The sequence below is a fragment of the Macrobrachium nipponense genome, chromosome 6 (assembly GCF_015104395.2).
Source record: "Macrobrachium nipponense isolate FS-2020 chromosome 6, ASM1510439v2, whole genome shotgun sequence".
Classification (NCBI taxonomy): domain Eukaryota; kingdom Metazoa; phylum Arthropoda; class Malacostraca; order Decapoda; family Palaemonidae; genus Macrobrachium; species Macrobrachium nipponense.
The window spans coordinates 9,521,118-9,535,466 of NC_061108.1; the positions used below are offsets into that span (position 1 = coordinate 9,521,118).

A 14,349-nucleotide genomic window follows, 5' to 3' on the forward strand; every position below is an offset into this window, starting at 1 on the left:
ACCGAAGTGATCTATCTTAACATGGTCATGGTCAAAAAGCATCTTCATGCGAAAGAGGAAATATGCATAAAAAACATATCTTGTTTTTATTGTTGCTATTTGAGATTCATATCAACATGAAATATTGAACACACACTGCCGGAGCTTTAAAATTAATCTGAAACATTAGAATTCCAATAAAAAGGCTTCATTCGTTCTAAATTATTTGAAATCATAAAAGCTCTGATTAGAGATGGCCCATTATTTTCTAATAATGACGAGGCCAGGTCAGAAAGAAATAAGTGGCTATGAAATACAAATAATGGGTTAAGATTTATAGAGGCTTTCATTTACGTGCAGTAATATAAAACGTGGAGTGAGGAGCAGTTGCTTTAAATCAAGGTTTTATTGTCCTTTCTTTCATCATTTGAAAGTGATGCTGAAATGACAATTGGGGAAAATATTCCTTCATTTTTGGTTTTATTTTTTCTGTCTATTTTTCTCCACGGTGAAAACTGAAGTTTTTTTTTTTTTTTTTTTTTTTTCTAAAGTGTAAACCAATTTCCAGATACCTCATAACGTACTATAAATAAAAATAGTATGAGACAGTTTGGTAGTAGTGGTGGTGACAGTTGCCTTAAAAAAAAAAATCTTTGGGAACAATGTTTTTATATTATTAATGTTATTACCACTTCCAATGGAACTGGGAACTGGTAAAACTTTTAACTGTGTACTCATTTAAAGATAGTTTTCAGTAATGTATGAAAAGTCTTTGAAAGATTATTAAGGCAAAACTTCACTGTATTATCCTATCAGATGAATAAGGTTTGACAAATATAGAGGAAAACAATAGGATTTACCGACGTAAAATCAGTTGTACCTAGTCTGAAGAAAAGGAATAAAAATTGAATGTTGCGGTTTATAAAACCAAATGCATATATCGAAAGGATTCACCGAGTTTTTTTTCAAGACTGAGAGACAAATGGCCTAGAAAAGTCAAACGTCTTACTTTATCATTTCACAGTCTAAGTATTGATATTCATATTGATATTGTTCATAGTTCTTTTAGCCTTAATCTGTTCATCCTTCCCAGATACTTGGACTCAAATTACGGTCTTTCGAGGGCGAGTCCCGGGCGTTAGTAATTCGGACGTAAAGGTCATAAAGGTCGAAAAGACCAGGGTTCGGTCCCGTTATTGGTCAGAAGTTTATTTACGAGAAATACTTTTCATGTGATCATTTCCATCAAATCTCATGGTGAAGGGGCGGGTCGAATAAAATGTGTGTAAATATATATATATATATATATATATATATATATATATATATATATATATATATAGTGTGTGTGTATAAAGGAACTAATAACTAGAATTAATCCCTGAGTATAATCCGGTAAGACAAATGCTATCTTTACCGGCCAAATTAAGATCATTAGACTATAACACCCAAACATTATGGAGTTTCAAGAGCAGCCTGTGGCTCAGAATATTGCAATTACCAAATACCAAACCGAGTTTAAGCAGTATCACAGTCCCTCTATATAAGATTAGGACTCAAGAGACTAGAGTAATGGAATGACCATTAAAGTGTTCGTACTCAGCGTGATGACTGTTTTTGGACTGATAACGAAATAGGACCGTATTACGTAGCTGGTAAAGTGTGTCTGTACATAATTCCATTTGAGTTTAGTGTATTCCAAATGTAAAGAGAACTAGATATTTGTGATTCAATATTATGTTATGATATTAAAGTTATGTGAGCATTAATGACCACCATACGTAAATACATATGTATCTGCATGTATTCATAAAAACGGCTGACTGTGAACCTCTTGATATAAATACCACTTTTTGTGTAGCTTTTCTCATTCATTACTTGCCTGAAGAGAGAGACAGCTGGTCTCTGAAATATAGTATTTACTTCCTAAATTTTGGCGTTTTCAAGGACACACACACATATATTGAAAATTTTTTCCACTAAAGTAAATTGATTTAGATTTTGAAAAGTTTGCTGACCATAATATTTATACATTTCAAAAGACTGCCTCACTAAGGAGGGTCCTCGGCAGTTCCAGTACCTACAGATGCCTTTTTCCCTTTACTAGATTCGTTTTGTTTGTTCAGCCAATTTTTGAAAGAGTAAATATCTGACCAAGGACCACAAACTGTCATGTAGCGTTGCCAGACGTTAACCTTAAATAAAATAAAATCTACGGAGGTTATAGGGCTGCAATTTGGTATGTTTGATGATTGGAGGGTGGAGGATCAACATACCAGATTGAAGCCCTCTATCCTCAGTGTTAAGATGTGAGTGAAGGAAAAAAATCATATTTCTCTGAATAATGGAACAACGAACAAGAGAACGACTTTCATAGACATTTACTTTGGTCAAGTCCTTTGGTGCAAGCTCCTAAATATGCTCTATAATATACTAATGCATTAAACAACTGAATGTATTTCATAATTCTGCTAGACTTGAATATTTCGAGAACATCTTATGGTTCAAAAAGAGAACAGTGTGATAGATTTAATAGTCCTTTGGTTGTGAATAACTACAAATAATCATAGCAAACATTCCCAAGAACAAAATGAGGAAGTATTCTACAATTTTTACTCGTATGCACGTAACATTCTAACCAAACCATTTAGAACGTCACATGTGAAGACCATGTGTTTTACCATGCATAAACATGAATGCACTTATTAGCTTATTTAATTGTGATTTCACATAAAAATGAAAAAAACATTAAAATGAATGTGCGAAAAGAATGTGCAATAAGAAAAACCAAGTTCTTTTAAATTATAGCTTTTACTCTTATTATTATTATTATTATTATTATTATTATTATTATTATTATTATTTATTATTAGGATGTCTGGCAGCCCAAGCCGAAACGTCGCGGCCCTATTACCAAGAAAATCAAAATTCAAAATTGGCAACATTAGCAATACGCTTAAAAACTCTACGGGCTATACCCTGAAATTTTAACTAATGCCCCAGGCATTGGAATAATAAAATTAAAGTTTATAATTACTTACTTTTGACTGAAAATTATTAACCTTCGATATATTATATATATATATATATATATATATATAATATATATATATATATAATATACGATATTATATATATATATATATATATATATATATGTATAGTATATATATATATATATATATATATATATATATATTTATATATATATATATATATATATATATATATATATATATATATATATATATATATGTATATATATATATATATATCGTGATCGAGCTACACATACATACATACATACATACATATATATATATATATATATATATATATATATATATAATATATATGTGTGTGTGTGTGTGTGTGTGTGTGTGTGTGTGTGTGTGTGTGTGTGGTGTGTGTGTGTGTAACTGAATCATGAAAGTTTGGAACGCGATAAAATGCATAAAGAAAGGTATAAGCCACAAAGGAAAGTGAAACAATGGAGTAGCTCCAAGATCTTTCGATTCAACGTCCTTTACTTAGCTGACTAAGTAAAGGACGTTGAATCAAAAGATTTTGCAGCTATTCCAGTGTTTCACTTTCCTTTGTAGCTTATACCTTTATATATATATATAATGTATGTCAATGTATGTGTGTGTGTATGTGTGCATATCTGAGTGTTCTAAGTTTGATAAAACTGAGCTATTCGCCTGAAATACATGAAGATCAAAGGATTTACGCCACTTTAACAAGAGCGCAGATGTCAAAATATTTCATGGAAATCATCACACGGAATCAATGAAACCCGATCACAGATGATGAACTCATGATCCAGTTTCTGGTGGAATACGAAGCCTGGTGCACACCGCGCCGACAGGAAATTGACGGCATCAAACAACCAATCAGGTCATGAGACGAATGCCAATTAGATTACCCAGTTTAAAATGCGGGTACTGGAAACCTAGCAACGATGATTGATTTGAATAGTGAATAGGGGCATTTTTCGTTTGTTTTTTTTTTTCCTTAAAAAAAATAGAACTTCTACGAAAGAAAAGCTCTGATATAAAATGTTCAAAGAAGCTCATTAACATTTCCGGAGAATCCTCCGTATTCCATTCTTCTGTTTTTCCTTTTTACGAAGACTTTGGTAATGTCTCGGAAATTTCCAAGAATGAGGTATATATCTATATCTATCTATCTATCTATCTATCTATCTATCTATCTATCTATCTATCTATCTATATATATATATATATATATTATATACTATATATATATATATATATATATATATATATATATATATATATATGTAATATATATATATATATATATGTATATATATTATATCTGTGAAAGAATGATAAACTTTGGGGCCTGAATTCTCTGATTCACAAACAGTCCAGAGAACTTCAATGGAACAATGGAATATGAAGGGCGAGGAAACATTTATATTAATACCAAATGATGAGGACGAATTATGACGAAAATTACGGTAGGACTCACGTTGAGATAAATATGGTTTACCATTCCCGGAAAATATTAGGGTGCGCAAGAAAGATGGTTTTCGGCAAATTCGTCGAAAAAAAATACATGATTCTTTTGTATTTGCATTTACTGTACCCTTTAATATATTTATGGTGCTTACATCTTCGTAAAAGATGTATTATTATTTGTATTTACGTTGTTGTACCCTGTATCCTGTATTCTTTATGGTGTTTACTTCTTCCTCGAAGATATATCATTATTTGTAATTACGTTGCTGTACCCTGTATCGTGTATTCATGGTATTCACTTCTTCGTCAAATATATATTATCATTTGTTTTTTACGTTGCTATATCTTGTATCGTGTATTCTTTACGGTGTTTGCTGCTCCGTCAAATGTATATTATTATTATTTGTAATTACGTTGTTGTACCCTGTGTCATGCATTTATTTTTCACAGTGTTTACTTCTTCATTGACATCTTACCTCCCTAGTATATTTTAACTAAAGGAACAGTTTCTTTTATCGAATTTTTCACTCCTTTTATCCATTCACTTCGTCTCCTAGAACGCGTTTCATCATTTTGCTAATGTATTACGATGGGATTTTTACTCCCAATAACGCCTCTGAACGAGGAACGTTATTTGTAAAACGCGCAATTGTGAAAGCGTCGGAGGGGAGGGGGAGGGGAGGGGGAGGGGGGAGGGGTTGGGGGGGGATTGTGGGGATTGTTGTGCTTGCTTTCATGTTTTCGCAAGCTCTTCCGACACTGTTAATCATCCGGGCCGAGACAAAGCTCATTAGATCACCATTGTTTTCTTTTACTTCTTCCCCAAAAGGAGCTACGTTCTTTTGTTTGTCTTACAACTGAGAGATTCTCCTTTCTTTTTTCACTTTTTTTTCTGTCTATTGTCTTCTTAAATGTCACTTTCTCTAATTAAATGACGCTGCTTGTTTTTATCAACGTTGCTTTGTTGACCGTCGTAGCAAAGAAACAAGACAGGCAGAGGAAGGTAAACTAATTTCCAGGAAGAACAAGGGAAATTTTCTTTATCTGGAATGCTTTTGAAGATTCGTAGAGTGTATATATTATATATACATTTATAAATCTTTATATATCACATATATATATATATATATCAATATATATTTATATAATATATATATATGATATGTATATATCTGGACATTATGATGTTTATACTTGCTGAAAAATAATCAGAATAAATGTAAGGTTACTGATATTCAACTAGTACTGGTAGGCGAGAGCGCTACCAATAAGACCACAGGAACTGAAGTATTACCTAATTTCCATAACTTATTTACATATACGCATCATTAATGAATATGTGGTTAAATGCCCATATAAAGGAAATGTATGTGTATATATCTGCATAAATTATTTATTTCCTTTTTATTCCAAACTTATAGATGTAGGAAAGATATGGAGAAAGGAATTCGCAAGAAATATAGTAAAACACAATGAAAGAGAATAATGTTTATTTCGCTTAAAAAAAAAAAAGATGTTACTTTTCCTGATGTTAATATGTTCTCGTAAAAATAAACGGCGCATGTCAGTTATATTATTATATCATATACGTCAGTCTAATTGAAAACTTTAGTTCTAAGCAGAATGGATATATTAAGTAATATACATAAACAGAGGCACATAGACACGCAAGCACCCAATGACATACTATATATATATATATATATATATAAAATATATATATATATATATATATATATATATATATATATATATATATATATATATATATATATGAATAACTTGATCACGAAGTATATAAAACGTGATGCTATGTATAAATAAAGGTTTTTTTTTTTGCCACGAAGGAAAAAAGGAAAAAACGAGATAGCCAAGTACTTTCGGTCCTGTTCGGACCCTTTACTCAGTAAAGGGTTCGAACAGGACCGAATGTACTTGGCTATCTCGCTTTTTCATTTTCCCTTCGTGGTCCCCCCCCAAAAAAAACCTTTATATATATCTATATATATATATAATATATATATATATATATATATATATATATATATAATTTATATGTATGTACAATATGATAATAATAATAATAATAATAATAATAATAATAATAAAATAATAATAATAATAATCATGTTGAAAAATGTAAGCCATCGATTTCAAGAAGACGCTTCGGTGATGGAAATGCGTTAAATACGAAAAGAGAGACCTAAGCCTAATGTCTTTTTTTACGGGGGGAGGTTGTGGGAGGTGGACAAATCCAAGAATTCCGGAACTTCGCCCAATTTACAAGTGCCTGGAGACTTTAATAAATGGAGTCTGGGTTGGACGTCTCTCCCCACCCCATACTGGTGATGGCGTGCGTTGCATCGGGAAGAATTTCTTGTCTTTTTGTGGGATTACTTCTTGTGTTTTAATGCTAGGTAAAGGACGAGAAGTCGAAAGGCCTTGCAGATCTCCATCGTTTCCCTATCCTTCGTGGATTTGGTCTTCATTTATATATATTCATCACTTTCCATATTTTCGTGATTCAATTATATATACTATATAATGTATATATATATATATATATATATATATATATATATATATATATATATAAATATATATATATACATATATATATAATGCATGTATGTATATATATATATATAGATTATATATATATAATGCATGTATGTATATATATATATATTTTTTTATATATATATATATAATTGCATGTATGTATAGTATATATATATATATATATATATATATATATATATATATATATATATATATATATATAATATATATATATATATCATATATATATATATATTTATATATATATATATATATATATAATGAGTCTGTCAGCTGTGTGGTTAAAGGCGCTTCACTGTACGTCCTGATTTCTTGGTTCCTAGGTTCGCTCCCAGGAGCCGACGGAATTATCATCAACTAAAAATCCCCCTCCAGTTAACATATATGAAAATATATTAATTCTGAGGTAGAGCGAATTAGAAATTAAAGGACATTTGTAGCTTAATGAGTGTATATATATATAATTTTTGTTATTATTAATGAAAGTTGTAATACAAACATTACCAGAAACAATTCAACAATATAAAAATTTATACCAAAAGAACACACTCCAAATGCTTCGACCAAAACAGCAGAGCTATGACACCCTACCACCTACCTACCTACGTCATTAGACCGTAAATTCAATTAACATCCTAGCAAACGATCCTTTCCCCCTTCCGAGTCCCTGCTTAGGACTCGTAGGGTCACGTTCTAGGAGCAGGGAATAATGGGCGAAGGAAATTACGCCGCGAATAGCAGACGGCCCTTCCGCCGAAAGTGAAGGTAATTAATGATAGCTGTAATTGATTTCTTTTTTTAAGTTGGGGGGACACCCCCCCCCCCCCGTCCCGCCCGTCTTAAGGGCGGTTGGGGGGTGGGGGGATGGGATGGGCATTTTTTTTTTCGTGTGGGGGTTGGGGGAGGGATCGAGGACAGTCACTCAAATTTACTCGTACTCCATGCGTCCGTGTGATTTCATTCAAAGGGCTTTTCAGATCTCGTTTTAGTCATACAAGCGCGCGCGCGCGCGAATACACACACACAAATATATATATATATATATATAATATATATATATATATATATATATATATATATATTATATACATATATATATATATTATATATATATATTATATATATATATATATATATATTTATATATAATGTACCTACATACACTTGCGCATATATCAAGTTTAATTTGATGTAACACATTACGGAATGAACACACTCGTATTCAGCATCTTCAGATATTGTAGCACTTTGCTTTTTTTAAGACGCTGATAAAATGACTGTCCACTCCAGAGAATCTTCAGAGCTTATCCTTCACAAATTAATGTTTGCCGACGTCTTAGGAAGCTCTTTCTTCAGGAATTCTCGAGCTACATAATTCCCATAAGGAGAACTTCAACATTTTTGTGGAACGCGCAGTTCTTGAGAACGATTGTTTATGTATTTTGCTTTTTTCGTTTATAATCTTTTTTGGGGGTGGTTAATTTCTGCCTAATCCTTTTATGTTTGCATTACTATTCTGTAAATACAGGGGACTGCTGTAGTTCACAGTAAGAGCCTTCAGTAAAATATTATATTAGTAATATTTATAGTATGCCAACATATTAAGTCTAGAAGGACCGTCCATAACCAACGTGTAAGTTGACCTCTGAATATCTGTGTATATAGCTCTTTCAAAAACAAATATCCCCCCCCTTGACATACTTAACTAAATTTCTAAATTCCCCAGAGAACACTGGAGAGAACTCATAAATCCATCCATCTTCGCAATAAACTCCCAAGACCTCTCTGGTTTTAAGCCAAGGCTTTCGTCAGCGGGAGTCATTTATCACATGGCAAAGGGGTAGGGATATTTTTACAGTCCCAGGAAGGAAATGCATGATGTAGCTAAATAGCTAATGCAGATTATATAATGTGGTTGACGAATGGGCTACGGCTTGGGAAGTCTGCTGCGCAAGTTCTAGTTTATCTCTATTACACAACCACAGACGGACACAGACATAACATGGGCATGCATAATCACAAAAATACAGAGAAACACACACATACATATATGTGTGTGTGTACTGTGTGTGTACAAACATCTCGTTATGTGAATTTCTTAATTGAATCTCCGTATCGAAAAATCAGATATTTTTATATAAATACGTGCGTGTATATATATATATATATATATATATATATATATATATATATATATATATATATATATATATATATATATATATATATATATATATATATACATATATATACATATAATATACACAAGCACGTATCTGCATAGAAATATCATATTCTTTTTTAGTACGAAGATTCAGTGAAGAAATTCACATACAGAGATTTTTGTGCCCTCTAATTATTGAAGAATGGTTAAGATTCTCCAGTGAACTCACGAGAATTAAAGTGTAGAATCATTCATAAGTTTCGTTCCAAATACCCTTGAGTATCTATTAAACCATTATGTCTTCATTCATTCATACATCTCGGAAGGAAGTTGGCTGTTTTTCTACTCATTGAGAGAAGCCAAAGAAAACCTTACTGTTGCACTATGAATCAACAATTTTAGGAGAAGGTGGATAGCGAGATGGAAGCAAGAGAATATGAACTGACGTACAGTAAAAGGAATGAAAGGGGTTGGATCTAGGGGCCGAAGGGATGCTGCAAAGAACTATGAGTAATGCCTACAATGCACTACTCCCCTACGTAGGAGTCAGTGTTGGGGAAATTTAAAGTAGATATATTTCTACCCCAGTTGTATAAATGTACACTTGCAATATGCTGACATAACCACTAATTTTGATTTATTTCGTGTGTTGCCCATATTTTTGGGAATGAGTCTTATAACCATCTAATAGGATCTGCAAAGCAATAACAATTTACATTATTTAATGATGGCGATAGGTATTATTCATTAAGCTGCTTGTGGAATTAACATTAATGCTACTTTGTTAATAATCATTTGCCTCATAAATTTAAATGGTGTATTTTTTCATATTATTTTATTTTAGCAATTTTGTATGCCTTAGTTTTGAAAAATTTTCTTTCGACAAAGTATTATTTGGCAATTTTTTATCAACAACCTTAAGTGTTAGATTTAGCTGATTTTATATCATTTTACGATAGATTTTCTATTATAGGCTAAAGAGAAACAATCCTCTTTTAAAATGTGTCGAATAACTCCTTTTGGATTATGGAAGATGTTTTTGAATATTCTCATCAAATCAAAATATAGAAAAGTGTTAATTAAATCAAATATATAACAGTGATCATTAAGTTAAATATAGAATAGTATTTAATAAATCAAATATAGAGTATTAAATCAATTATACCATAGAGTTCATAAAATCAAATATAAAATAGTGTCCATTAAATAAAACATAGAATCGTGCTCATTAAATCAAATATAGAATAGTGTCCATTATAGAATCGTGCTCATTAAATCAAATATAGAATAGTGTCCATTAGATCAAATGTAGAATAGTGCTCATTAAATCAATTATACCATAAGGTTCATTAAACCAAATATAAAATAGTGTCCAATGAATCGAAATAGAAAATGCTCATTATATCAAATATATAATAGTGTTCATTAGGTAGAATAGAGTTCATTAAATCAATCATACCATACGTAGAGTTCATTAAATCAAATATAAAATAGAGTCCATGAAATAAAATCTACTAGAAAAGTGTTCATTAAATAAAATATAGAATAGTGTTCATTAGGTAGAACAGAGCACATTAAATCAATCATACCATACGTAGAGTTCATTAAATCAAATATAAAATAACGTCCATTCAATCGAAATAGAAAATGCTCATTAAATCAAACAAACTAAGAGACAGGGATTTTCAGTCTTTCAATGAAGCAACCTCAAGCAGTTGACATTACTCGCATTCTAATTGCCTCTGGCATCTTATCTCAGGCACCAGCCTCCCTGAAATCAGGGGATACTTCCGACACGGAACCTGTCATTTCGTTTTACTTGCTATTAAATTGAGACCCTCCACTTCCCTTTAATTTATGGGCTATCGTGTTTATCAGAATCATAACGTGATTAATAACGTTTTTTTTCTTTCACTCTCTTGTATGTCCTCTTCATATATGTTTATTTAAATGTGGTTTGTGATTACGTTTTTTTTTTTTATGGCTATCGCTCGCATTTGGTAGTTCCTATACCCATATCCATACCCCTATCCACCTGTAACCATAATTTTGTGGTTAGGTTTCTTTCTATGATGGTATTCTGATTTTCTTTAACGGATTTTGCACGAGGAAGTGTAATAAGTCGTTTTGCTGATTTACACGTATAAATACTCGTTGAACAACATATTTTTTTGGGGGGAGGGGCGGGTAATATTTTCTATTTCAACCCTGGAAGTCAAAGTCAATACGAAACATATATTTAGCATTAGGAAAGGTCAACTCTAAGTTGTGTCAAACAGCACACGGAATTACTGCACTGGCATGAAACATTGCAAAACATACATTTCCCCAGATAAGCATAGACCTTTGCACTTTCGGGTATGTAGCGCAGCGTACAAAATGCTTTCGAGGTAGCCCCCCCCCCCCCCCCCCCCCCCCCCCCCCCCCCACCCCCCCCCCCCCCAGCCCCCCCCCCCCCCCCCCCCCCCCCCCCCCCCCCCCTCCTTCCCGCCGCCCCCCACACTAAGACTCCTGTGTTGGAAATGTTACTGCCGAGTGGCGCTTCCATCACAGCTCCGATATTGCAGGCAAATGCAATGTGCTTCGTGATATTTATAACCTTTCAAAGGGCTGTGCCACAGTCACAAAACACTCCTACAAATGTCTGACAGTGTGGGCGGAGAATTTACGTGGTTTTGTGCCTCTCTTACAGAGGTAATATCTCATATGTTCTTGCTTTACAAACTTCTTTTCGATGAAATACCGCTGGTTCTGTATCATGACCAGTTACTGTTGCAGTGTGGGGGTCCGCATGGGAGGGTGAAACCAACATTCTTTGGAAGCTTGACTTTCAAGTCAATGACCCCTGTGTGCTTGCTCCATGTGAATCGGTTTCATCTACTGAAATAATAAATAATTCTTTTCCTTTAAACAGGTTTTGGAAACCTGTGCTCCTACAGTCTTCCAATTTTTAAGAGACAGGGTTCTGACTCTCTGGTTGCCTCCTTCATGGTTGGTTAGACGAGGACAGGTCTTAATTCCACATCTGTTGACAGATGTGGGAATTACTCGCTGTAGTCTCCACCTACGCTAAACTTTTTTTATTTTCTTTCCATCTGTGTGTTTAAGGAAACTACTCCAGATTCCGTGTTTAAGGAATAAACAACAATTCCTAATTACACAGGATAGCTCTCATAATATCAGTCATCATGTTACGCATGCAATAGGCTTACGGTACTTTAGTATTTGCATTGAAATGTGCAGTGACAAATAAATAATCTTTATTAGTGAAAATTATGATACAAATGTACGACACTAAAACCTGCACTTATTTATTCTCTCTTCCTCCCTTCTGTTTTCCTTAATAAGTTTATGAGTTTGAGACCAAAGCCCTAATCGAATAAGATTTCTCCACAAATGAACTTTTATTAGTTTCTTTTGTTATGATGAAAGCTATTCTTCGAGCGCTCAAAATTGTTTTTATGACTGTATTGAACCAAACGAATCATGTACTGATCACTCGTGTTGATAAATGTAAATCCTTGATTAACGAGATGTAACAGAGATAATTAGACTCCTTACCTCTGGATATGTAAAAATAATACAATTACACGTCATGAAGAATAACATTGAAAATATAGTTTTCTAACCATGAAGTGTTTGTAAAAGAAAAAGTAAGTTAAACTTGTCTTTCTCTTGTGGCTGTGTCACATATCAAAAATATTTGGCGAGTGTTTTTCAAATTATTTTTGAATTTTGGTACGACCGATAAAAATATCTTTTTGTTTTAATTTTTTTTTAGTCATACCTCGTGAATTGACCTTTTATATATATATATATATATCACACTCTTTAAAATCATCAATATAGCCGCTAACGAGGCGTAAATGTTACTTATATATTCTAGCCATGCGTGGTTTGGTTATGGGCTCTGAATCATTACGATAGGAAGCGTTTGAAAGGCTGAAACTAACTGAAATTTATTGTACGTTTTTATGAGTACTGTGTTTGCTAAAGACGAAAGAGTCAGAAGTTAAGTAACTAAAAGAATAGATTCGGATTTACATGTTAACCATACTGAATTATACTGTTGAGATATATATATGTGTGTGTACATATATATATATATATATATATATATATATAATATATATATATATATATATATATATATATATATATACTCTCACACACACACACACACACACACACATATATATATATATATATATATATATATATATATATATATATATATATATATATATATATATATGTGTGTGTGTGTGTGTGTGTGTGTGTGTGTGTGTGTGTACATATATAAAAGAAGCTATTTGTATAAAAACAACAAACATTGTCAGTGGCAAAATTCATTTTCAGCTAATTCGTAATGATATGCATTAACCTCTTCCATAAAGATCTTCGAGTATGTTTCATAATATCAAATTTACTTACTTCGAACTGAGAGTTTTTGAAAACTTGAGTTTTTAGAAACTTGATTTCCAATGAAAGTGGCGAATCCTCCCTTGGTTACTGTGATGCATTTCGACTGCTACCGAATTTCCCAGCAGGGCTGCATCAAGGGAAGTGAGAATGGGGCCCTTCCCCCTGTGACAGTTTGCGCTAATCTTGTTTAAATCATCAATTACTGCATAACAGAGGGGGCGGCAGGGTTTGATTTTCGACAGAAATTATTACAAGGCATGAAATACTGAAACAAAAAAATTGTAATCGAGGGAAACGCATTTTAATTAATATCTCTCGTTGGTGAGGTTGGGTTTATTAGGAATTTTAACAAAAACTATTTTTATGTTTACGAAGAAACTATTTTAGGATTGGAAATAACTTTTGAAGCATAACAAGGAATTATATTAGTCGTAAGGAAAATGGCTTTCCCTGTTTGTCTGTCTGTCATTTACTCGAACTCGAACTCAAATACACACACACACACACACACACACACACGTACTGTCTAACACCATCGATGATTTCCAAAAAGGATCATATGAAGAACTAAGGCTTAAAGTGAACATTCAATTTTTGTTTATTTCAAACATTCAGTTTTTGTTATCAGTGATGAGAACATTACTATCAGTAGCAATATATCATGCTCATAAAAAAGCAATGCATGTTTTGAATACACAACAATAATGACAG

The 14,349-nt window shown here is 32.5% G+C and overlaps 1 protein-coding gene across 3 annotated transcripts in view; it reads left to right on the forward strand.

Annotated features, from left to right (window-relative positions):
• Positions 1 to 14,349, forward strand: part of LOC135216803 (neuroligin-1-like) — a 92,071-nt gene that overhangs the window by 45,490 nt on the left and 32,232 nt on the right. The window lies entirely within an intron of this gene.